The sequence below is a fragment of the Cervus canadensis genome, chromosome 5 (genome assembly GCF_019320065.1).
Source record: "Cervus canadensis isolate Bull #8, Minnesota chromosome 5, ASM1932006v1, whole genome shotgun sequence".
NCBI classification, from domain to species: Eukaryota; Metazoa; Chordata; class Mammalia; order Artiodactyla; family Cervidae; genus Cervus; species Cervus canadensis.
The window spans coordinates 24,575,933-24,599,726 of NC_057390.1; the positions used below are offsets into that span (position 1 = coordinate 24,575,933).

General features: G+C 50.9%; 1 long non-coding RNA gene across 1 annotated transcript; it reads left to right on the forward strand.

Annotated features, from left to right (window-relative positions):
• Positions 1 to 6,668: 6,668 nt before the first annotated feature.
• LOC122441615 lies at positions 6,669 to 13,511 on the forward strand. The gene is made up of 3 exons (XR_006269406.1): positions 6,669 to 8,114; positions 9,694 to 9,794; positions 10,269 to 13,511. It is a non-coding gene; the product is annotated as an uncharacterized LOC122441615 (long non-coding RNA).
• The last annotated feature ends 10,283 nt before the right edge of the window (positions 13,512 to 23,794 follow it).

Below are 23,794 nucleotides of genomic sequence, written 5' to 3' on the forward strand. Positions count from 1 at the left end.
TCCCATCAGTGCAACTGGGAGCGCAGGACTCCAGAGCCCTGGAGAGTAAGGCAGGAACCAAAACAAGGGTCCTCGGATGACCGCATGAGGGGCACCCCCACACCCGGCTTTGGACTCTGAGGTGAGTGAGTCTGGTATGTTAAGCCGTTGAGATTTGGAGTTTGTTTGTTACAGCAGCTAACTCACCCTAACTGATAACACTTGTCATGACTGAACCTAACTGAATACAGGTCCAACCTGCTTTAGTTCCCAGCCCTATGCGTAGGGGATGCCTGCTGTTTCTTCTCTCTTTTCGAGGTCATAGCTCCCATTTTCATTAGAGGAGCTTCTCCGCTTCTTGGTGAAGCTTTCCTTATGGAGCCTCTTCACCACCATCCAGAGTGGGGTGTATGACCCAAGTGGCCATTGGTGTATACCATCCTCTTGGCCACGTGATTGGTTCAGGGGTACATATATAGTGCAATCAGAGTCTCACTTAAGATTTGGGCTTTGGATGCTGGAAAAAGAGTCTCTCCTCCACTGAGATCCTGTTATGAAGAGATACTGAATGATGCGAGCCTGAAGCTACTGGAGCCGTTGCCCAAGGACACAAGAAAGAAGCTGTTGGCAAAATGAAACCAACACATTGAGGAAAGGAGGCCAGGGGGCCAGAGAGAAGATTCAGTTCTACATCCTTCCAATCTTCCCAGAAGCCAGGCCTGCCTTCAGTTTTCCTAGTTACAAGAGCCAATGACTTTTTTTTTTAAGTTGACTTAGTTTGAATTTCTATTCCTTAGCACTCAAAGAGTTGTGATTAATAAGTAATTATTGAGCCAATATGTATTGAGACCTACAGCTTATGTTGTGAGCCAGAGACTGGGATAAATTGTGAGCAGATTAGATATGAGCTGTTAGGACCTCCTGTCCCCATATATTATTAGGTAGGTGCAAACATAATTATGGTGTTGGACCATGAATTTTAAGTCATTATAACTAGGCTCAAACACATCTTTATTAATCAAAATAGGAATAATTACAATCAACACATTTTTGCCAACGAGAAATAAGTTTGCTTATTGCTGTAGCATAACCTGTGCTTCGGGATTCAGTGAATTCTTGGAAAGCAATTTCTGCCTCCTGCTGGTTGTGGAAGCGTTTGCCCTGCGAAAAAGTTGTCGAGATGCTTGAAGAAGTGAGTGATAGTTGGTGAGTGTTTAGGTGAATATAGCAGATGAGGCAAAGCTTTATAGCCAAATTTGTTCGACATTTGAAGTGTTGGTTGTGGAATGTGCTGTTGGGCTTGTCATGGAGAAAGAAGAATCGGTCCCTTTCTGTTGACCAATGCCAGCTGCAGGTGCTGCAGTTTTCAGTGCATCTCATTGTCTTGCTGAGCACACTTCTCAGATGTAATGGTTTCACCAGGATTCAGAAAGCTCTAGTGGATCAGACGAGCAGCAGACCACCAAACAGTGACTATGATCTTTTTTTGATGCAAGTTTGGCTTTGAAAGCTGCTTTGAAGCTTCTTCTTGGTCTAACCATTGAGTTGGTCATCACTGGTTGTTATATACAATCCACTTTTCTTTACATGTCACACTCCGATCCTGAAATGGTTCATTGTTGTTTCAAAAAATAAGAGAAGACAATACTTCAAAATGACGAATTTTTTTTTTTTTTGGTTAGTTCATGAAGCTCCCACTTATCAAGATTTTTCACCTTTCCAGTTTGCTTCAAATGCTGAAAGACTGTAGAATGGTCAACACTGAGTTCTTTGGCAACTTCTCCAGCAGTTGTAAGAGGGTCAGATTCGATAATTGCCCTCAATTGGTTGTAGTCAACTTCCCATGGCCAGCCACTACACTCCTCATCTTCAAAGCTCTCATCTCCTTTGCAAAACTTCTTTAACCACCACCGTACTGTATGTTCGTTAGCAGTTCCTGGGCCAAATGCTTTGTTGATGTTATGAGTTGTCTCTGCTGCTTTACGATCCATTTTGAACTCAAATAAGAAAATCACTTGAATTTTCTTTTTGTCTAACATCATTTCCATAGTCTAAAATAAACAGCACTAATAAGTTATTAACAAAAATACATAAAGCCAGAAGTGCACATTAAAAAGCTGTATAGCATAACCACATTTATTTAAGAACATGTTCTAACACCAAATGGCAAATTTCAACAATGCAAAACCTGCAGTTACTTTTGTACCAACATAATATGAATACATTTGGCATGTGGGCCTGATGCCAATATAAAACAACAGAACAAACTGTCAAGAAATGGGGTCTAATTTTTCTACTTTTCAGATTGCTGGCTTATCAGGATAAAAGAAGGAGTTGTGTGCCTTTCCTTTACCCTTCTGGAAAGCCCAGCCTTTGAGTTCTTGAGGTTTGAGCTTTCCTTATCAGCAGGAGGGAAATAACAGTCTTTGGTCTGAGTTTCCGGCCAAATGGAGAAGTTGTCAGGTTGGGGTGGGCTGCCCTGTGATTTGGAGGGCCTGTGCCCATCAGGTGGTTAAACGGGGTGGATGTCCAGAGGGCCTAGAGGGGCATGGCCTGTAGGAAGTGTGGACCTTCTTGGACCGCAGAGGAGAAGTGCTGGGGGTTCTATGGGGCATGAACCCCAGAGATCAGCCCCCCAAGAGTTGCTGAGGTGTGGCCCTGGGCGGAGGAGGGGCTGTTCTGTGCTTCGGGAAACTGGACCCCAGATGCTGAGGCTCAGAAGCCTTGAGAAAAGTCCCCAGGCCAGGTCTTCCTCAGAGTCAAGGTACCCCTTCTGCATGGACCGTGTCGGTGACAGTAGGGACAACCACGCATTGATGATTAAGCCTCTGCCATCCATTTTCATGGGCCAGGCTTAGCCTGGGGTCCTTCTACTCAATAAAACTTTCTTTATCCACTGCCTATCATCATGACAAATGCAGATTGTAGCTAGATGTAATTTATTTAGGGAAATTAAAAAAGCAACGTTTCTTTTACCCTAAATGGCTCTCCATGCATTTAATTATAAATTGTTACAAATTATGCAGGGAAATCACTGGGTTCCATGAATCCATTGAACGGAATCTCATCAATTCTGTGGGAATAAATGGTATTTTTTAGTCAATGTGGGAGTTGATCTAGGAAACCTCTTTAGGTGCTACTTAGTCTTAGGTTAAATGGAGTTCAGGGACTCGCATAGTTTCTGGAATTTATTTTCTATCAAGACAAAAACAATTGCTCGTTATATACAAGAGCTACAAACTCTCTTGATCTCATCACTCAGTATCTCAGAGGAAGATCAAGTCTCTCCAGCTTCCATAAAGAAATCTTAAGCAAAACTCTGGGGACTTCCTTGGTGGTCCAGTGGTTAAGACTCCACTGAGCGTGGAGTCCACTCCATTGAGCGTGGGTTCAATCCCTGGTCAGGGAACTAAGATCCCACATACTGCACAGTGCAACAAAAAACAAACATTTAAATAAATAAATTCAAAGTAATATAAAAATTTTTTAATTAAAAAAGAAACTTCTGATTGGCATCACTGAGGTGTGTCCATCACTGACGGTGAGCCAGTTTGTCATGAGCACTGCGTACTTGGAACGGCTAGCCTGAAGATCTTATTCAATCCACACAACAACCTTCTATGGAAAATATCATTATCTCCATTTTACAGATGAGCAGATTGATGTGGAAACAGGTTAAAGGACTTGAAATTGTGTCCTGCCTGCCTGCTAAGTTGCTTCAGTCGTGTCTGGCTCTTTGTGACCCTATGGACTATAGCCTGCCAGGCTCCTCAGTCCATGGGATTCTCCAGGCAAGAATACTGGAGTCGGTTGCCTTGCCCTCCTCCAGGGGATCTTCTGGACCAAGGGATCAGAGCTGCATCTCTTATGCCTCCTGCATTGGCCGGAGGGTTCTTTACCACTAGCATGAAGTTGTGGAAAACATTATTATTACTCACCAGCCCTGAGTTCCCGTCTCCTTCCCGGAACATGGGAGGATGGTGCTTCCCGGTCCTCTTGAAGTTAGATGAGGTCATGTGACTTTCATATGAATAGAGCTGATATTGCCACCTGGGTCCCTTCCCAGTGGCAACACTGAATCACTGGTGCTTGACCCCCAGTATTCTGCCCCCTCCGTAGTGATCGGGAAAGGCTGTGTCAGTCTGGAAGCACACCACAGGCTCTTCATATGGAAAGCAGCTGCGCAGAGCCACCCAGACATGCAGCAAGGCTTTGTGTCCATGAGCAGACCTTTGTTGTTTTAAGCCACTGCCATTTGGGGGTTATTTGTTCTTGTAGCATAACTTAGCCTATCCTGATTGATGTAAATGTCACTCAGCTAATAAGCAGCAGAACTTGAATTTGAAATGTGTCTGGCCCCAAAACCTGTGTTCATAGCTTATTCCTCTAAATTATCAACATTCTTTGGGAGGAATCTTATGCAAAATTTGCAGTTCTCCTAACTCTATTCTGTGTAAACTCTGAATTTTGACCTCCAAGAGATGCAGCTTTCTCCCTCAGCATTCATAAACCTCCTGTGTAACCATATTCCTTGTCATTCTCATCGAATGGAGTTTGGGCAAAAACAGGCGACCTGCCTCCAGAAGCAGCCAGCATGCCTAACATGGGTCTCTGCCCCTCACTGTGATTCCTATCTGGGAACTTGATTCCTGCTGGAGACTCTCTGGGGGAAGATCCAGGTAGGAGTCCAGGGTTATTCCCAGTGTTGCGCCAGGGAGGGAAAAGCCTGGAGATCAGGTTGTTGCTGTGCCATTTGCTGGGAAGGAGTGGAAGGGAAGACAGTCACTGGAGTGACAGGGAATCCAAGAATCCCTGAGATGCTAAGAAAATGAGGGAGCTGAAACCTGAATGGGGCAGCCCTGAAGCTCCCCTATCAGTGATTTAATGTCATTGGTCTGCAGCGCAGGCCTGGAGATATATATGTATATAGCACTTTATTTTTTAGAGCAATCTTAGATTTATATCAAAATTGAACATATGGTAAAAAGAGTTCCTATATATCCCCGCACAGTTTTTCTAGTACTAGCATCATTCATTAGTGTGGTACATTGTTAAAATTAATGAACAAGTGTTGCTAGATTAAGATTATTACTAACTGAAGTCCATGCTATATTCAAGGCCCCCTTATGTTAGTCTAATGTTCTTTTTCCATCCCAGGAGCCCATCCAGGATACCATATTACATTGCGTCATCATGGCCACTCAGGGACATGGCATTTTATCTGCCTGTCCTTGCTTCTGAGAACCTTGACAGGAAAACTGGTCAGGGATATCAAACTTGTCTGTTAGCTTCTCTCATGATTAGACTGGGGTTTTGAGTTTTTTTGAGCAAGGGGACTTTAAAAAGTTTTTTCCAGGTAAGTCTCACTTGCAGGCAAGATTACCCAGATGATTAACGCACAATGGACAGGTTCTGGCCTCCCCTGGGCTGGGCATACAGGGAGGCCAATACAGATCTGCAGATTGTCTGTGGCAAGTCTCAGACCTTCTTCCTGCTCTTGGAATCATCAATGCAATTGCACTTAATTGGACTTGAGCCTATTCACGCACTGTTGTTTCAGGGTGAAGAGTAACCCCTAGGGAAGAGGATGTCCCTACAGCCTCAGGGTGACCAGTCAGGGGACGGAGCAGGAGTCTGGGAGGTGGTGAGCTCTCCTAACAACAGGGAGTACATTCATGGCCATTGTGTCTGATCTTTAGATACCCACTAAACATTATGCTAGTTGGCCATCTAAAGGCCATTTTCAGTTCTGGCTAACAAGATCTAGGAAAAAATTGCTGGGAGTTGTGGGGAATCGTGATAGAAAAGCTTCTGAGAAAGATTTTTCACCCATGATCAAATAGGGAAAACACACAAAGAGAGCTCTTTTCACTTTTACTATCACCCTATATCCAGACATTGGAGGAAGTCTGAAGATGTGCTATATGGAGGTATGGCAGCCATTTTGCAACCATGAGGGAGACCATTTGGACCCTGATCCAAAGCACTGGCATCTTGAAGTTTCCAAGCCAGCTAGATAACTGCCCACCTCTAGACTTCTTGGTCTTATGGTTGAAGTCCCTGTTGGTCAGTTTCTATTACCTATAGAAAAATCACACAGAGTCTATTATAGACATCATCCTTAGAGCACAGATAAGACCTGGAGAGGGTAGGGACATGCCTGAGGTGTCCTGATGTGGAAGGACATGCTCTATCAGGGAGTGAGTGGCCGAGCAAAGAGTGGTGTCATCATTGTGGATACAAAACGGGATGGCCTTAGGCAGGGGTGGGGCATTTGGAACATCAGGAGAGGATTAGGGAGCCACTGTAAGTTTCTGAGTATGAGGGAAGGGGTAGTTGGAGGAGGCACAGGGGAGGTCTGGGGGGACTTTGGCCTGAAAGCCACACACAAACTTGCAGGTGAAACAACAAAGGTCAGCTGCCTTCCAGCAGGGCCTTCCTTATGGCCACCTCCAAAGAGCCTGCAGGAAGGAAGGAAAGGCAGTGGCTGGGATTCAGCATAGACTAAAAGGACCTAAATTTAGATCAGACATCCAGGGAGAGGCTAGGAAAGCCGCTTGCAATTCTCTCTCTCTATAATGCTTTGGCCTAAAGAGCATCATCCAGCTATGCTCGTTTAGATGCCCACCCCCACCCCCACCCCAGCAGTGCTTCATGGATGGCAGGGCTGAGAACTGTCATTTGCAAGTGAGGCCACAGCAGCACAAAACTACATGGTGGAGAAAGGCCAGACCCCTGGTCTCATGGGCCCAGGTCTCAGCCATCTCTCTGAGAAAGGAAAAAAATTTACCCGGATTGATAATAGCATTTTCCGATTTCCATGGTATAAATGCCTTGTGGCTGGTTTTGCCAACATTGAAACAAATTTCTTGCAAGTTTACTAACATTTAACAGTGTGCCCTGGCACACCACTGCTTTAGACGTTGTCCACCATGGCCCCTTCCTCCTGACCCCCGTGCCTCATCCACTTAGTCCAGGCCCACAGGCTCCTCCTTCCTTCTGGAGGCAGATCTGGCCCTCTGCCGCCCTGACCCTGGTTGTGGGTTTCAGCTCCTGGCCCACAATTTGATGCTGCCGTGTGTGTCCATGATCCACCCCCCCACTCTCCCTGAGTCCTGACCCCTGATTCCTGCTCCTGGCCTCTCCTGGTGGCTGGATGGATGGCTTGAGGGACCCACTCCCTCCTGCCTTGGCCTCAGCTGCTCCGTGTCACTGCCAGCCTGCTTGGATCAGCCCTGAGGCCTCATATGGAACATAACGTTCCATTCCTTGACGTGGGGCTGGGGTGTCTGGATGGTTGCAGATGAAAAGGCCCTGGGATCTCACTCAGAATTTCTTTCATTTTCCAAATGTCACACTCTTCCCTCCCGGTGCTCTGCAACCCCCTCAAAGTCTGGATTCCCTCCCATCTTCCTGAGGGCAACCCTCTCCTCTGCCCGCATTCACTGACTGTCTCCTTCCCTGAGTGAAGGAACGTGTCACATCTTGACCCACGGCCCTCCCAGCTCTCTGGGACCTCTGTCCTTCCCAGCTCTCCCTTTCAGATCCACCCCACTGGTGTCTGCATCTGCTGTCCTATGTCCAAAACCTACTCTTCCGTGACCCGTCCCTGCCTTTATTAAGGTCTTATCACTGTTCCATAACCCAAATCCTAACCATGGTTACTGAGGTTTATGTCAAACCCCACCACCTCCCAGCCCCACCCCTGAAGTCCCACTGCACTTCCAGCTGAACTCCTCAGCATGCTCGATATCCCTTCCTCCAGGAAGCCTTCCCTTCTTCTCTGCATCCTGAGCAAACCTTGATTTTAACTCTCCTCCCACTGTGAGGTAGTCATTTATTTGTTGATCTCTCCCATCAGGCCATGGTTTTTTTTTTTTTCTTTCATTTCAGGCCATGGTTTTTTGGGAGGAGGAGATTTATCACTCTGCCTTGAAGCCCAAGACAGTACCTGACACATGATAGGTACTCCATGAACAGGGTTTGCTTTGATGATGCCTGGGGTTAACGGTCATTTCTCTTTCAGCACTCTAGAAGCACTTCCTGTTGGATTGCCTCCCAGCTTTTCCACTAGAGTGGGAGTTTCTTGGGGCCAAGAACCTGTCCTCAGGACCCCTCTCAGCATGTAGCTTCAGGTGGGTCCTGATGGTGGGACACAATAGCTATTTGGAGGAGGGTGGGCAGAATCAGCTCTGTCCCAGATTTCTCCAAGTGCACCCCACTGTTGACTGAGGCACCTCAAGAGGCAGTTAAATTTAAGATAATTTTTTTATATGCTCACAAGCCCTTGCCCTAATTACAAAGACCCTTGGAGGAACAGGGGGTCATATGTTCTGCATGGAACCTGGGTAATAGGACGGCCACTTGGAGCAAAGACAGGAGGACTGGGAGCCAGGCAGGCCAGTTCTCAAATGGCCCACCCCATCCCAGAGAGGCCAGAGGAATCTTTGAGTGTGTCTGCGGGGCTGGGGACCTCTGGTGAGGGCGGGCAAGTCTTCTCCTCCACCCCTCCACCCACTGGCCAGCCTGTGTAGCAGGGAACATGGACTCTGACTCCCAACTGGAACCCCACAAGGAGAAATGTTCTTTTGGTTTTCCTGCTGGAATCCCACGAGCAGGAATGTTCTCGTGGTTTTCCTGTTGGAATCCTCAGGGCAGGAATGTTCTCGTGGGTTTCCTGTTGGGATTCCATGAAAAGCACTTTCATTCTTCCAGCCCCGTGCCCCTGAATTTTCAGGGGCATGGGGTCCTGAGGGATTCCCAAGTCTGCTCCCTCCCAGGCTCTACCTGCAGGCTCTGGGTATCTAATGAATGTGGAGACCTCCTGGAGTGGGGACACTTCAGCCACCGACGATGCTTCTGCTGCCAGTTCTGAGCTAAGCTCTAGTGATTTTTGTTCTGTTGCTATAATGGGGTCACCTAGAAAGTGGCCAGCTTGTCTGGGTTACGGGCTAGGGTGGAGCAGTACTGAAATGGAGAGATGCTGCCTGAATCTGGATCTGAGTTACTTAGTGGTTGTGACTATAGACACACCCGAAATTCTAAGACTCAGTTTCCTCATCTGGATGGTAATCGAATCCATGACAGAATTGTTGGGGGTGATGATAAATGAGATGACTCTCTCCATCTCCTTTCACACCAGCCACACCCTTGGCAAGGTCCAGTCTCTCTGAGCCATTGCTGGGCAGAATCTTGCCTTTCCCCTTGCAATGTCTCATCCATCTCACAACTCCACTCCCAGGGCCCCTTCCTGCTCCCAACACTCTGGCCAGTGTGGTCAAGGGTCATATGCAGGTGTCCATGAGCCCTACCCTTGTCCCCCACTCACCTGCATCCACCTCCCCTGAAGTGTTTGGCAGGACGAGGGGCCCCATTTGAACCCTGGGTGTTTGAGGAACGAGGCCAAAGGCTGAGGCCAGAGCGAAATGTGTCCAGCTGGCATGGCTCAGCTCCTGGGACAACGGTTCAGTGATTCTCCCACTGGGCGCCTCCCATCGCTACCCCCTTCTTCCACCTCCGCCCCTTCCTCCTCATCATCCCAGTCTTCCTCAGGGCACTTGTGTATTCACTTTCTCTTTGAATCCCTACGAAATCCCTAGTCAGGCAGTTGAGGCCTAGAGCACCTTCCTCATTAAGGGAAGAAACTGAAGCTCAGACAGAATAATAGTATCAGTAGCTCACGCTTTTATGTTAACTGAAAATATTTTGCAATAGGTAATTCGCTCACATGGGTGATGGATCAGAATCGCATGAAGATGTGTACAGTCAAAAGGCCTGCTGCCCCACGCCATCCCCTTTCATTCTCCCAACACAAGGTAACCCTGTTTACTAGTTTCTTAGGTATCCTTCCAAGATGGTGGTGGTGGTTTATTCGCCAAGTCATGTTCGACCCTTGCAACCCTTGGACTGTAGCCCGCCAGGCTCCTCTGTCCATGGGATTCTCCAGGCAAGGATACTGGGCGGGGCGGGGGGTGGGGTGGTCACCATTTCCTTATCCAGGGGATCTTCCTGACCCAGGGATCGAACCTAGGTCTCCTGCATTACAGGCAGATTCTTTATAGTCTAGGCCACTAGGGAAGATCCTTCTAGGATACCCTTCTGTAAATGCAAGCAAATCAGACACGTGGTCTGATTTCCTCACTCCCTGCCCAGATGGTAGCATCCTACACGCCATGCTTTCCACTCAGCATGCATCTTGGCGGTCTCTCCCCATTCTGTTCCTAGAAGGTGTCTCTTTTCTGTGCCTTTACCATAACTGACCACCTGCCCTGAATATTTGCTGCCAACAGGTGCTGTGCTGAAGGATCCAGGTGGACTGCTTTATTAAATCATCACCTCTAACCAAACACCTGGGGAGCTCTTATCATCCCCGTTTACAAATGAGCAAATTGAGGTGTAGAGAGTTAACCTAGTCAGGGGACATGCCATCTTATTCCAGAAATAGTGCTTTCATCCACCACGCACCCTCCAGGTTCTGGAAGGACCAGCCTCTTGATTTTATCTGCCTCCCAGTGAGTGGTTTGAATGCAAACATCCAGCCCTGCTGAAAGCCATAGTCTTTAGGTTGCCAACAAACACACACCCAGTTGCTCTGATTCCCCACCCACGAAAGGAACGGGTCAGAGTGTTATGTAAGTGCTTAGATATGTGCTATTGTCTCCCCAACATGCAAAGATTATTATTCCCATTTTCTGGAGGAGGATCATGAAGCTCTGAGAGGATGAGCAACTTTTGCAAAGGGATCGAGCCAGGATGACAACTCAGGTCTCAGGACTTCCTCCCGGCAGCCTGCACAGTCTGATTCCCCTTCCTCTACTTCCCTTCTGAGATGGGGAAGTGTTTCTGCTGGGGTGCCTCTCTGGGAGGGAGGTGGCGACTGTGCCTATGTCCCCACATGGCAGCTGGGGAGGCAGAGCAGGCTCTGGGTCAGCTTAGGTGGGGGTGGGGTGCTTCTTGAAGGCTGTAATGAGGGATGAAGGTTTGTCCCCTCCCCAGAACTGGGCTTCCTGAAGGATCAGACTCTGTCCCTTCCTGGGACAGAAGGATCAGACTCCCTACAGTGACGCTGGGGGCTTCTGGGAGCCTTTTCACATGAAATGGTTCAGCCAGGATGACCAACTCTGCTTGGATTCTTGCTCTTCTCTGATGCCCTGGGGGCCGGGGCAGGCCTCGAGTCACCTGCTGGCCCATCTGGCTGCTGCTCTGCTCCTCTTGGCACTCACTGTTCCAGATCACCAAAGGGAAGACATCCCCAGGGTGGGGGTAGGGGGGCTTAGGGTTTGATGGGAGGCTGACCTGTGGTCCCAGCCTGAGCAGCGTGGAACCAGGGACATGTAGGAGGGGAGCCCGGCTCTCCTAGTCTCGGACCCTGCATGGGGTCCACATTAGGGTCAGCACGAGGGGTGCCACAGATGGGTCAGGGTGGTCTCAGCGTACATCCAGCTTTGGCACATATGGTTCCATGCACTCTGCATCACCTTCCTCTGGCCCCCTCTCCCCAGACTCCTCTGCCTCCCCATCCTGCCCACCCTCCCCTCTCCCTCCAGCACTCTCCCAGCCCCGCCCGTCTCCTGGGAACACCAGCAACAATAACCACCACTTATGCTCCACAGGCCACATGCATTAAGGCTGCCATGCATCAAGCCCTCACTGTGTGCCAAGTCTGTGTGAAGCATTTACACACAGCACGTACATGCGATGTCAGTTAGTACTCGAAACGCCCCAGGGAGGAAGGTACTATCTCCTTTTTGCGTTTGAGAGGACTGAGAAATGAAGGGAACCAGAGAACCATTCAAGGTTGTGCAGCCAGTGCACATAGGAGGAATCTGAGTGAGTGTGGGCTGAGCTGTGTCCCTGGTGTGGGGAAGGAGCGGGGACACAGCTTCTCGTGGTGCTCAGGCAGCGGCTGGAGACTTCGTGCTCACCATACCGCGAGGCTATGGGCCATGGACCCGCTGGAGAAAGGAAATGGTCCACAGAGCATGTCCCTCTATTGTGGTCCTCGTGAACGGTCCCCCTTCCATCCAGCATCAGAGATAGGAGCTGGGGTTGGGGATCCACAGAAGAGTTTCCTCACTCTTCCTCAATTTATATCTTTCCATCTCTCTGCATCTTTATGCTTCTGCTTCCTCTATTTCTCCGTCTCACTGGAATCTCTTTCTTTCTCGCCACCCCTCCATCTTTCTCCATCTCTTGGTCCTGGCGGTGGGTAGTGGGGAGGCCTCTGAAGCCTTGGTGGGGTTGTGTCCTCACAGGAAAAAACCTTTAGAGATCTCAAGAACAGAGAGGCTCCTCTTACTGCCATTGGATCTTTGCAGCCCAGAGTCCAAGGCCTGCCTCAGCTTTGGAGACCCACCTGGAAGCACCCTCTTGGTCCCCGAACTCACCAGCTGCTTGAAGCATCTGCCCATAGACTTGGGGGGCTGGATGGTGTTGAGAAGCCATTTCCTCTGTGTGTGACCTGTCACCCTTTTCTATCTCCAGGGCAGGTGGCTGTTTATCCCCCCCCCCCCCAATCCAAAGGGGCCTCCCAGGGCGGAGCTGTGCCACAGACGGAGTGCCCCACCACTCTCGGATCCTACCTCTGTCTTACTCCCTTGCTCCTTCCTCTTTCACCGGCTCTCCTGTATGTCCAGACCTTTCACTCCACTTCCTGGGGCCTGGATCTGGGGGCCTGTGCCCGCCGCAGACGAGGGCACAGCCGCAGGGGGCTGCGCTCCCACATACACCTGAGTCCTTCCCGCAGGGCAGGAGGGCAGGCCAGCGGAGGGGTCACCCTTGGAAACTGTTGCCTTTTTGGCTTTTCTCAAACTTGCAAAAATGTGGCTTTGAGCAAGTTAAAAAAGAAATCAATGCCACCTCCCACAAATGATACCATTTCTCAGGCTTGCAGAGCCGGAGTGGGTAGACAAATAGGACTTTAAAAATAGCCTTGTGTTTCTCAATCTTATGGCCTCTGGGGGCTGCAGGGAGAGGCCTTGGTCCAGCATGGTTTTCTGGCCCATTGTCTGCCTGCCCCGGGTTAGGGGCGGGCGTGGGGGCTGTTTGTAGGCGCGGTAATTCCTGGGCAGAGGAGGGAGGAGAGGGAATTCTCAGCGAGGATGAGCCAGATAACACACCCTTGAATGGAGTAGCTGTTTGGTGTTTATTTTTCCCTTCTCAGGCCAAGTAATAGAGCACACTCCATTTTGAGCTTCAGTTTTCATCAACTTTTTTTTTTCCTTCCCCTCTGCTTTTCTTTTTTTTTTTTTCAAAAGTGTGCAGGGGAGACTAAGATACAAGGTCTTATTTCCATCTGGGCTCTGGCCCAATAGCCTCAACCAAAAAGTTACTTAAGTCATATTTCCATCATCTGCAGATGGCTGTGTATTTATTTCTCACCAAAGTAAAATCCCAAATGGACTGCAGATATTTGCACGAGTCACAACTGCTTCCTCCTGGCAGGGTTGGGACGCGGCTTTGATCCTTCTGAGAAAACAGAAATGTTGGCCTCAGCCCAGCAACAATGGCGCCTTTGGGACTTCCCAGAACGACCTGAGAGCTGGGCCTGGAGCGGGTGGGTTGGGTGTCTTGGGGTCCAGGGGTATCATATCCTGGAGATGGGTGTGGGGACTTTGAGAAGCAAAGCCGGATGAGTGACAGGGATTAGAAATCAAAGCAGGTAGGGTCACCGAACAGGTGACTGGCCTAGGATAACCCTCTGGAGGATGGCGGCCCCCATGTGAGCTCTGTGAGGGAAGGGCAAACCCTGGAAAATTACTCAGGGAGAAGCAGCTACTCCTGGACACAGAGCCCCTCTGTTCGGCCAGTGTGACCTGGCCCCCATCTCTTTCTCTGCTCCCTCACCCCCAGGGCGCTGAGCCTGGCACGGGGAGGCAGCCCCTGGCCTGAGCCTGGCAGGTTCAGCCCTGGGTCAGGGCTGGCAGCCAGGTTGCCACTGAGATGGGGCTCTTCTCTGCCACTCAGGAGGCACCCTCACCTCCAGGGTCGACCGCCTTTGGGGGCTCCCTGTCCGCCTCCCCAGATGGCACCTCCTGCTCCCAGGAGGAGAGGGTTTGGTGAGGATGGTGGGGGGACTCTGAAAGCTGAGGGATGGGATCTATTTAAAGGCTGAGAAGATGAACATAAGGAACCAGAGAAACAAAGAAAATGGGAAGGGACAGAATGTGGAAGGCTTGCATTCTGATCTCTTCTTTTCCTGTTTCTCACTTCCATTGATGTCCAGAGTATATTTACATTGTCCCTTCTGTTTCTTGGCTTTTGTGTCCTTTTTTGGCTTCAGGTTGCTTGCAACAGTGTTTCTGTAAAGTTGCCGCTGATAAAATCTGAGATGTGTCCCCGTCTTGGTGGGCGGGTGAGTCCTGCGTACCTCCTCTTGGGAGTTGAAGGCTTTGCAGAGGAACAGAGCTTACCCATGAAGGAGGCAGAAAACTGCCGATGCCTTTGTACCACTTCCAGAACTTTCCCGGCTTCCTTAGGGCTGTCCTTTTCTCTGCCTTCTTCCCAGCCCCATACAGTTCCTCTTACCTAGCCTGGGCACTCTTGGCATACCCGGCCGCAGGGTCTGCAAGGGGCTCTGTGCCCCAGGGTATAACTCTCTGGGTGGAGGCCCCCATGGTAAACCCAGCACCCCGTGAAGGACTCTGGGTCTCTGGTTTGGTTCCTCCCTGGCTGCTGTCCATCCGGGTCAGTCAGCAGGCCCATTCCCCACTCCAGGCCCGCCCTCTCTCTCCCCCACATCTTGGCTCAGTGCTCTGTTTTGCTTTAAGACTTTCAACAGAGCACAGAGTTGGCCACCAGTGTCTCTGGCCTGGCCCACCTCGAAGCCTGACCCTGACTCACGGCCCCGGGTCCCGACAGGACATGGTTCACACCGGTTTAAAACCTCTGGACGGCAAAGTCACAAACCATCTGCACCCTCGTCTTCCGCTCGAGACGTTATTTATGTGTGCGGCTTTGTACTCGTTGCTAAATGCGGCCTGTGTGAAGGCTGTTAATTAACCCTTTGAGAAATGAGCTTCCCATCAGGGCAGGGACAGGAACCAGGAACATGTTTGTAATCAGGTTGTTAAATGCCAATGATTTATCCTGCTTCAGATTAGCGGCTTATTGAAGCCAGAGGAAGGGGTAGAAGAGATGCCCTCCAAAAGTGGTTTAAATAAAGACTGTTTTGTGCACACTGATTGTCAGAAGGGCAGGAAATTCTAAATCAACGGTGCTCCTGGGCCTTGGTGAGGAGACAGGAGGTGTGTTTGGAAGGGCGTGGAGGTGGCGGGCCGCCAAAGCCTGCCCCTGGGATCAGGAGGAGGTACAGGCTGCTCCGGGTGATCAACCGTGAGGTTGCTTCACCCCTTTGGCCATCTGTAAAATGGGACCCTGCCTTCCTCACTGGGCAGTTGTGGAGAGAGTGGAGGAGACAGTCTGAGGTTTTACCCAAATATAAGAGCAGCCATCCAAAGGGTGATTATGCCGTGGGGACATACTGTGGGTGGAATGGGTGGTCGCGAAGGAGGAGGTGAGACTCTCCCACTTGGAGAGGGAAGGGTCCAGGGAAGAAAATGTTCAAAAGTTTCCCAGAGGGGCCTCTATGCCCTCACCCGTGAATGAGGGTCATTCTAGAATCTTCAAAGCTGGTTCTGCGAGTGTAGTTTCCCCAATGCTAAAAACAGTCCTCCTGAAATGAGAGGCCAACTTTTGGGCTGGGTCCCTCAGCCTTGGTTTCCCAACCCAGGATCTGCTGCTCTCTACCCTCCCCAGACGTGTGGAGGCAGGTGTGGGCTAGGGGTGGGCGGTGGAGGAGGGCAGGTGGACTTGGGTCTCAGGAACTGAATGGGCCATCAAGGCCTGCTGGTATTTTTGATGGTGACTCTTTACATTCTGGGTAAGACATGCCTCAAAAGCACCATTGAGAGCAAGGGCTCAGACGCTTGCACTCAGCCAAGCTTCCTGTCAAAGTCAACTAAGCCCAGAAAACAAAAAATGTATTCGCAGCCCTGAGCCTTCCCTGCTTCCCAGGCTTATTTCATTTGAAAATAGTCAGAGCTGGAGAGAGGGGAGTAAGAAGCGAAGTACAGCTTGATTCCTGAGTGACCCTGTGTCTGCTGGGGGTGGGAGTGTCGGGGCTTGTGTAACCTCTCAGAGCCAACTTCTTAGGGCATTGTGAGGAGGAGATGAGGTAGCGACTTCAGCAGGGGAACACAAAGAGTACTCCCCCCCTCCCCTGCTCCCTCCTTCCTCCCTTTCCCTCCCCTTTCTTTCCTGCCCCCTCCAGTCTCTTCTGAGATCACCACATCACCCTCTGCTGATCCATTTATAGTTATAAAATGTGCCCAGATTAAACCAGTTCAATACCTTTCAATGATTTACCCAGACAGCCAAACGCGAGTGAACCCTCAGGTGAACACAACCCAAATATCTGTATTTCAACGTTGACTCCTAAACGAAGTAAAAGTATACGTGTTTCGAGTTTTCACGTAGTTAGCTGTGCTTTAGCAAGCTTCCAGGTGATTCCGAGGCAGGCTGAAGTTTGAGAACATTATTCTAGAGAGTGCAAAGGTGCGCCCTGACCCTAGAGGTGAGGCAGGAGAGAGCGATGACATTTCTCATCTGGAGATGGCTCCAGGAGCAGGAAGGACACCTGCTCTGGCTGCCACCTTCTTCTCTGGGGCCTCTGGTCACTCAGTCAGGGTGAGGAGCTGAAGCTGCCTTCCGAGAGTTTCTGTGCCCCTTGGAGGTTGATTCCTGACTCGCCTCTATGGTGTGTCCATCTCCTCACTCTTGAGGTCTAGAGGTGACTGAGAGCATTTCTCAAATGTGTCCCACTCACGGCCCTTTGCCCACCCACCCCCAGGGTCAGTAAAGCTCCCAGCATCCCCTGCACCTTGATTTTCCCCAGCTGGCAGATGTGTCTCACTGTCTTGATTAAAATGTCCTGGGTCTGAGCTGTCCAAAATGGCAGCCGCAAGCCATACATCGCTGTTGAGTGCTTGAAATGTGGCTAGGGTGGCTGAGGAAATGAAATTTAAATTGACTTTCACGTAAATTAATTTAAATTCAAATAGCCACATGCAGCTTTTGGTGGCTACTGTACTGGACGGTGACATTCTAGAATCTCCCTCAATGCCTTCGTCTCTAATTTCTGCCTTCCCCTCACCCTTGGCAAGTGCTCCATTCCTTCCGAATCCCGTTCCACTGCATGGAGGGGAAACTGTGGCCTGAGAGAGAGGGTCCTCTAGGATACACAGGAAGCCAGGGGGACTGGGAGCCATCCTCTACCCCTACTCTGCCTTCAAGGCCAGGCCTCAGGCCAGCAGCCCCATCAGACCTTGGCCTCAGGCCGAGGTGTGGGAAGTTGAGTGTGATGAAACCCAAGCCCCCTTGGCAGGCGCCCAGCTGTGGTTTCACACTTGAGCTGCGGAGTTGGGAGGAGGCGGCTGGAGAAGACCGTCAGAGGATGGGAATTCGGATGGCCTGGCCAGCAGGGCCTATGAGCAGGAGCTGTCCCCAGGGGGGTTTCCAGGCCGAGCAGGCTGCCAGATTCCGTGGGTGCCTCCTGGTGGCTGAGGGCTCAGTGTGACCCAGGCCTTCCTGTTGCCCCTCTGTGGGGAGTGACAGAGAAGGGATGGAGAAAGTGCTGAATGAGTATATGTGACTGCATGTGATGACTGTGCGTGCGTGTGTGTGCGCGCGTGTGTGTGCTCGCGTGTGTGTGCACATACATAGAGTGATGGCGCCAGTTTCTCTAGTGAGGAAACCAGCCAGCTCACCCTACCTCCACCACCACCATCCCCTGCTACATAATTTGCAGGGCCCAGTGTAAAATAAAAACGCAAGGTCCCTTGTTCAAAAATGATTGAAGATTGCAAGAAGGTGACATCAGAACATTAAACCATAAAACCTCAGGGTTTTCTGAGCATGGAGTCCTGAGTGACTGACAGCTTGCCAACTCATGAAGCTGGCCCTGCCTCCAATGCTGGAGACAGACGTGGGACGGTCTCAGGAGAACAGAGGACCTATGTTCTGGGCCAGCCTGAGGGCAGAAGCCGGCCCATTTCTCTGCACTCAGCCCCTCGGGGTTCCTGGAGGAAGACAGAGATTTTGAGTCTATCCCAAGTCTTCTCTTAGATGGGCTGATGCCTTCACACTGGGGAGGAGAAGGCTTCAGAGACACCATGGCCGCACCTGTCCCATCCCTGCCCCAGCCTCAAGGGGGAGCCAGGGAGGCAAGATGCAGTCATAAAAGCAATGCATGTTTACGGAGTACTTACCTGGAGCCTTACTAAGTATCTTGTCAGTATTACCTTATTTGACCTCCCTGACATGCCAGGAGACAGGTACTCTTATTTGACCCTTTTGCAGAAGGAGGGGCTTCCTGCAGGGAGGGAAATGTTCTGTATCGTGATTGTGACATGCTTGTATACGTTTGTCAAGAGTCATCAAGCTCAGGGGAGTCAAACGCACTTAATGTGTGTTTTTTGTGTGTAAATTATCCCTCAATAAAGCTGATTTATTAAAAAACATATTTTGAAAATTGAGACTTTGAAGACTTGCCCGAGGTCACATTCCTGGTGAGTGTCAGAACTAGGTTTCTTAACCTAGGTGCTCAAGAGTAGTGACAAGCTGGCGCAAAGATCACAGACCCTGGGGTCAGAGAGATGAGGTTCTAGACCAACCAGTTTGTTCTTGAGCAAGTTACTGATCCTCTCCGTTCCTCGGGGTCCTCATCTACAAAATGGCCTCCAAGGTGTTGGTTTAGTTCAGGGGCCTGTGGGCGAGATGAAAGTCGCTCAGTCGTGTCTAACTGTTTGGGACCCCATGGACTGTAGCACACCAGGCTCCTCTGTCCATGGAATTCTCCAGGCAAAAACACTGGAGTGGGTAGCCATTCCCTTCTCCAGGGGATCTTCCCAACCCAGGGATCGAACCTGGGTCTTTTTCATTGCAGGCAGATTCTTTACTGTCCGAGCTGCCAGGGAAGCCCATGGGCAGGTGGTGAGGACCGCACAGTGTCCCCCGAAGCTGCATGAGGTGCTCTTGTCCTGCCGCTCGTGACTGGGCATGGGGGCAAAGCCAAGGGTCTTGTGCCATCGCCCTTCTCTGCCTCCACCAGCCCTCTATGGCTTCCAGCTCAGGCTCCGCCCCCTGACCAGGAAGCAGGGGGTATGGTGGGGGTGAGGCCCCCCCCATGGCCCATGGGGATGAGGGTAGCAGGATGACACCGGAGGCCTGGAGGGGAGGTGGTGTGGGAGGTGAGACCTCGCTTTGTGGAGTCCCTGACAAGCTCCCATGGAGAGAGCCCATTTGGGATTCAGAATGTGAAGGGTGGGAGGTGTCTGGGGGGCGCTTTCTAAGGTCCTGGTTTTTGTTGGAAGGAGGATGGAGTTTGCTGTAGGTTTTATTAGAAAAAAAAATCAAGTTAAGAACATCTTAAAAGTCAAGGATCTCCACTGCACGACTAGAAATAGAATGTGTTACTTCTAGCCTCTGGCCTCATTCCATTCATATCCCCTGTACTCTGCTGCGTTGGACTGTATTTATTTACTTCGAAGTTCCCTGACAAGAAGCTTAAGTTGTATCCATCGCTTTGGTCTCTTGACCCCTGCCCACCCAGGGCCTGACACATCCTAGGTGCTTAACAAATGCTGGTAGACCAAGAACTGAGAGCTGGGATTAGCCTGCCAGATGAGGACTTAGGCCCAAACTCCATGAAACTGCCCAGGGGAGGGCCCAATCAGGGGAAGTGGCTCTGGGTCCTCAGCAGCTTCCTGATATGCGCCAGCTCCACTGGTTCTGTTCCCAGGCCATTCTATTTTCAGTTTGGTTTGGGGGCAAATTCCATTGTTTTCATCCTAAAGAATCATCCTGGTCCCCAAGTCCTCATAAGATGTCCATCAGTAGAGTAACACATGTGTTATTCATGAGAAAGGTGAGAAAACCGAGGCTCAGAGAGGTTGGGGACTCCCCAAGGACACACTGCAAGGTCTTGACAGAGCCACGCCAAGCGCTCTGGCCTCCTGCCCGCCCCCCCAAACCCACCAGCTCCATGATACACCCACTACCGCTAACGTTCCCTCAGCCTCTGCCCTCCTCCCCAGTAATGGAACCCAGCTGGGTGGGGCTGGCCGAGGAGAGGCTCCAGCCTGGGCTTGGGCCAGCGACTCATGGAAATTGGGCCATTTTCCTGGGGCGGAAATGAGAAGCAGATGTGTTTCAGGAGCTGGGGTGCAGGCTCATGCCGTGTTGGAGGCTCAGGTTACACGAAGGAACACGTGATTGTGGCTACAAAAACAGCCGGAAACCCCCAAGGCCCACATCGTCGGGGGTCCATCCCAGGCCTGGGGGGTGGGGCGCCAAGTCTTACCCCCACCCCTTACCTCCTTGGTACCCCTGAGATAGTAGCAGGAGCGTGAGACTGGAGGGGCGAGGGGTGGGGAGGGGGGCCTTGGCTGCTGGGCCTTCTCGCCCTCACTCTGTGTGGGGTGTGCAGTGTCTGCTTCTCAGCTCAGGGCTGAGCCCTACACCAAGTCCCGGACCTCAGGAGGACACCCCGGAAGGTCAAGACACCCCGTACAGAGGCCACAGCGGCCTCCACCCCGCTGCCCCAGTTTGAGCTATGGCCCAGGCCCCGGAAGCCTTTTACAGCCTGAAACACCTGGTGTTTGACCGCTTTGCTCCAATCCTCTGGCTTAAGGGATTGTCTCTGGTTGCAATGTATCACCTTTCTAGGAAAGCATCCGGTCTTAGACAGTATTCGGACAGCCTTACCTGGGTGGAGGTAAACTTATCAACTCCTTCTAAACAAACAGCCAGTGAGGCCTGGGCCTGAGGGGAAAGGGCTGAGGCAGGACCCCCTGGGATGATGCGGGAGATCAGGGTACAGGAGGAACCCAGGAAAAAACTGGACGTTTGTGTCGAGGGCTCAGGTCCCTGCTTTTCTCCCTCAGCCAAAAGGGCAGGGCCTAGTTTTATTCATTCCTGCATACAGCTATCCATTCATTCAATAAATGGTTCTTGTACAGCCACTGTGGCCAGGGCAGTGGGCTAAGCCCTGAGGGTCCAGAGGTGATTGGGCATGGATTCCATTTCTAGGGCCTCACTGACTACTGAGGAAGCCCACCAATAAATAGCTTTGATTAATTGATTCATGCATTCATTATTGAGTATATACCATGTGTCAGCAATATTTTAGGCTCATTGAATCTATGAGTAAACAAACCAGATAGTTTTGGAAGGGGAGACAGGCTATAAAAATTTTTTAAAAATAAGTTAATTAATATGTTTAGAAGGTGAAAAGGGCTATCATTGTTGTTCATTCGCTAAGTCATGTCTGACTCTTTGCGACCCCACGGACTGCAGCACTCCAGGCTTCCCTGTCCTTCACTATCTCCCAGAATTTGCTCAAACTCATGTCTATTGAGCCGATGATGCCATTCAACCATCCTGTCCTCTGTTGTCCCCTTCTCCCCCTGCCTTCAATCTTTCCCAGCCTCAGGGTCTTTTCCAGTGGGTTGGCTCTTTGCATCAGGTGGCCAAAGTATTGAAGCTTCAGCTTCAGCATCAGTCCTTCCAATGATTATTCAGGGTTAATTTCCTTTAGGATTGACTGGTTTGATCTCCTTGCAGTCCAAGGGACCCTCAAGAGTCTTCTCCAGCACCGTAGTTCGAAAGCATCAGTTCTTTGATGTGCTGTAAGAAAGGAAGATGGAGCAGGTAGGGGGGATCAGGAGCCAGAGACTGGTCGCAGTGTTCACAAGCCTGGGAGGGTGGGCTTCCCTGAGAAGGTGAGACTGGAACAAAGACTTGAAGCTGATAGGGGAGATGAGAGTGGGTTTCTGGGGGATATGCAAAGGCCCAGGGGCAGGAGAGGACCTCGAGTGTTCAGGAGTAGCAAGAAAGCCAGTGTGTCTGGGGCGGAGAGGGAAAGGGGAGCAGGGATGGAGGTCCAAAGGTAAGGAGGACCAGGAGATCTCAGAGGCCACTGTAGGGTTTTAGCTTTTATGGTGAGTGAGATGGGAGGCGCTGGAGAGTTTTGAGCTGGGAGATGTTTATTGACTGGTTTTTCCAGAGGGCCACTTGGACTGCTGTGTCCACAGTAGCCTGGAAGAGGCGAGGGCAAGGGCAGGGGCCTGGGTCGGGAGATACTTGCAACAGTCCAGGTGGGAAGTGGTGGTGCTGTGGCGAGGCTGCAGGGTGGAGGATGGGAGAGGCACCCAAGGGGAAACCTGAATAAGGTTCCATGGTAACAGGAGAAGGGCGTGATTAACTCTGACTCAGGATGCCTTCCCAGGGGATGTGACTCAAGCAGGATCTTGAAAAATGAGCAGTTCAGCAGGCACTCAAGGGAGCGAGCATTCCAGCAACACGTGTGACAGGGAAGTCGAGAGAGAGCCAGGCCTGTCTGGGACCCGTGAAGCAACTCATAAACATCAGAGCAGAAGGGTCAGGGTAGGCTGCATCAGGGCACAGCGTGCCGCTCTGCCAAGGGTGTTGTCCTGTGAGCACCGGGAAGTTCGGGAAGGAGTTTAAGCTTGAGGGCTTAAGACCGAACTTGCCCTAAGAATAGTCCTGCAGTCACCATGAAGGGCTGGGAGGGTGGTGGAGAGCGGAGACCCAGATGGGAAGCAGAATTTGAGGGCTGACTCAGTGCAGTTGGAGAGGGAGGGAGAGAGGAGAGCTGTTTAGGGAGCAGAGAGGACCAGATGCGTGTGGGTTTGGGGAAAGAGAAGCAGGTTTAAGGAAGTTTAAGGAAGAGGACGAGTCAGTTTGGGACAGGCTGAGTTGGAAGAGCCGCTGGGAGATCAGAGTGGAGTCTCAGAGCAGCTGACGGAGGGGTCTGGAGCCCAGCGGAGGGGACTGTGTCCAGAAGCCTCGAGGGGCAGGAGGCATTTAAGCCATGGAAATTCACCAGCTAGAGGGGCACCTCCAAGTTTTTATCCTTAGGAAGATCTGAACAGAGGTATAGTTCCCTCCTCTTTGCCTCCCTCCCAAGGTCTTTTAGAGATGGGGAGAAAAAAACAATCTTGAGAGAGAAGACAAAGGATGAGGATGGGGTGGGGCTCCTGGGGTAACACTGAGAAGTCCTTGAACTGGTCCCACTCTCCCCAGGGTGTCTGCCATGGGGGCTTGAGTAGATGGAGATCTTGGTGTTGGTGTCTACGGATCTCTGCACACAGATATGTAAAGTGATGTGTTTTCACTTTCCTGTGATTCCTGTTTCCCTGTAGCCCTCCCTCATGAAGCTTATTGCCCCGTGAAGTGGAGGGGGCTTCAAAACAAGGCTTCAAGCAAGGTTGAGGCAGACAGGCTGCAAAGAAGCTGCTGCTAATGGCAATGGGACCAGGAAAGGGGAATCCAAAGAAGGCAGCACCATCCTTCAACCTCAGAGGCTTGTGTGGGAGAAACCCCAGTTAGGTGTGAGGGAAAATCCTGCTGCGAGGGGTGGGTAGGGCTTGACTCAGATTGCAGCAGGGGAGGAAACTTTAGTGACACCCCTCTGTGCAAAGCAGCGATTCTAGATGCTGCCAAAGCAATATTATGCCACCCGGGAGGTGATTTGAAATGGCTGGAGAAAGTCGTCTGGGAGACAGCTTCATGGCACACTGCTTGTTCTGGAGTGGTTGGGAAGAATGCGGCCAGGTGGTCCTAAGTCCCGGGGACCACAGAGGCCAAATCCATACCACCAGCCCTGAGCAGGTACCACATGCTTCAGCATCACTCCTCTCCAGCCTCACCCCTACCAGCGAGCCCCAGGGACCAGGAGGCTCCAGTCCTGTCCCACCTGTGTGTGTGTATAAGCATGCAGAGGCCTCCACTCAGA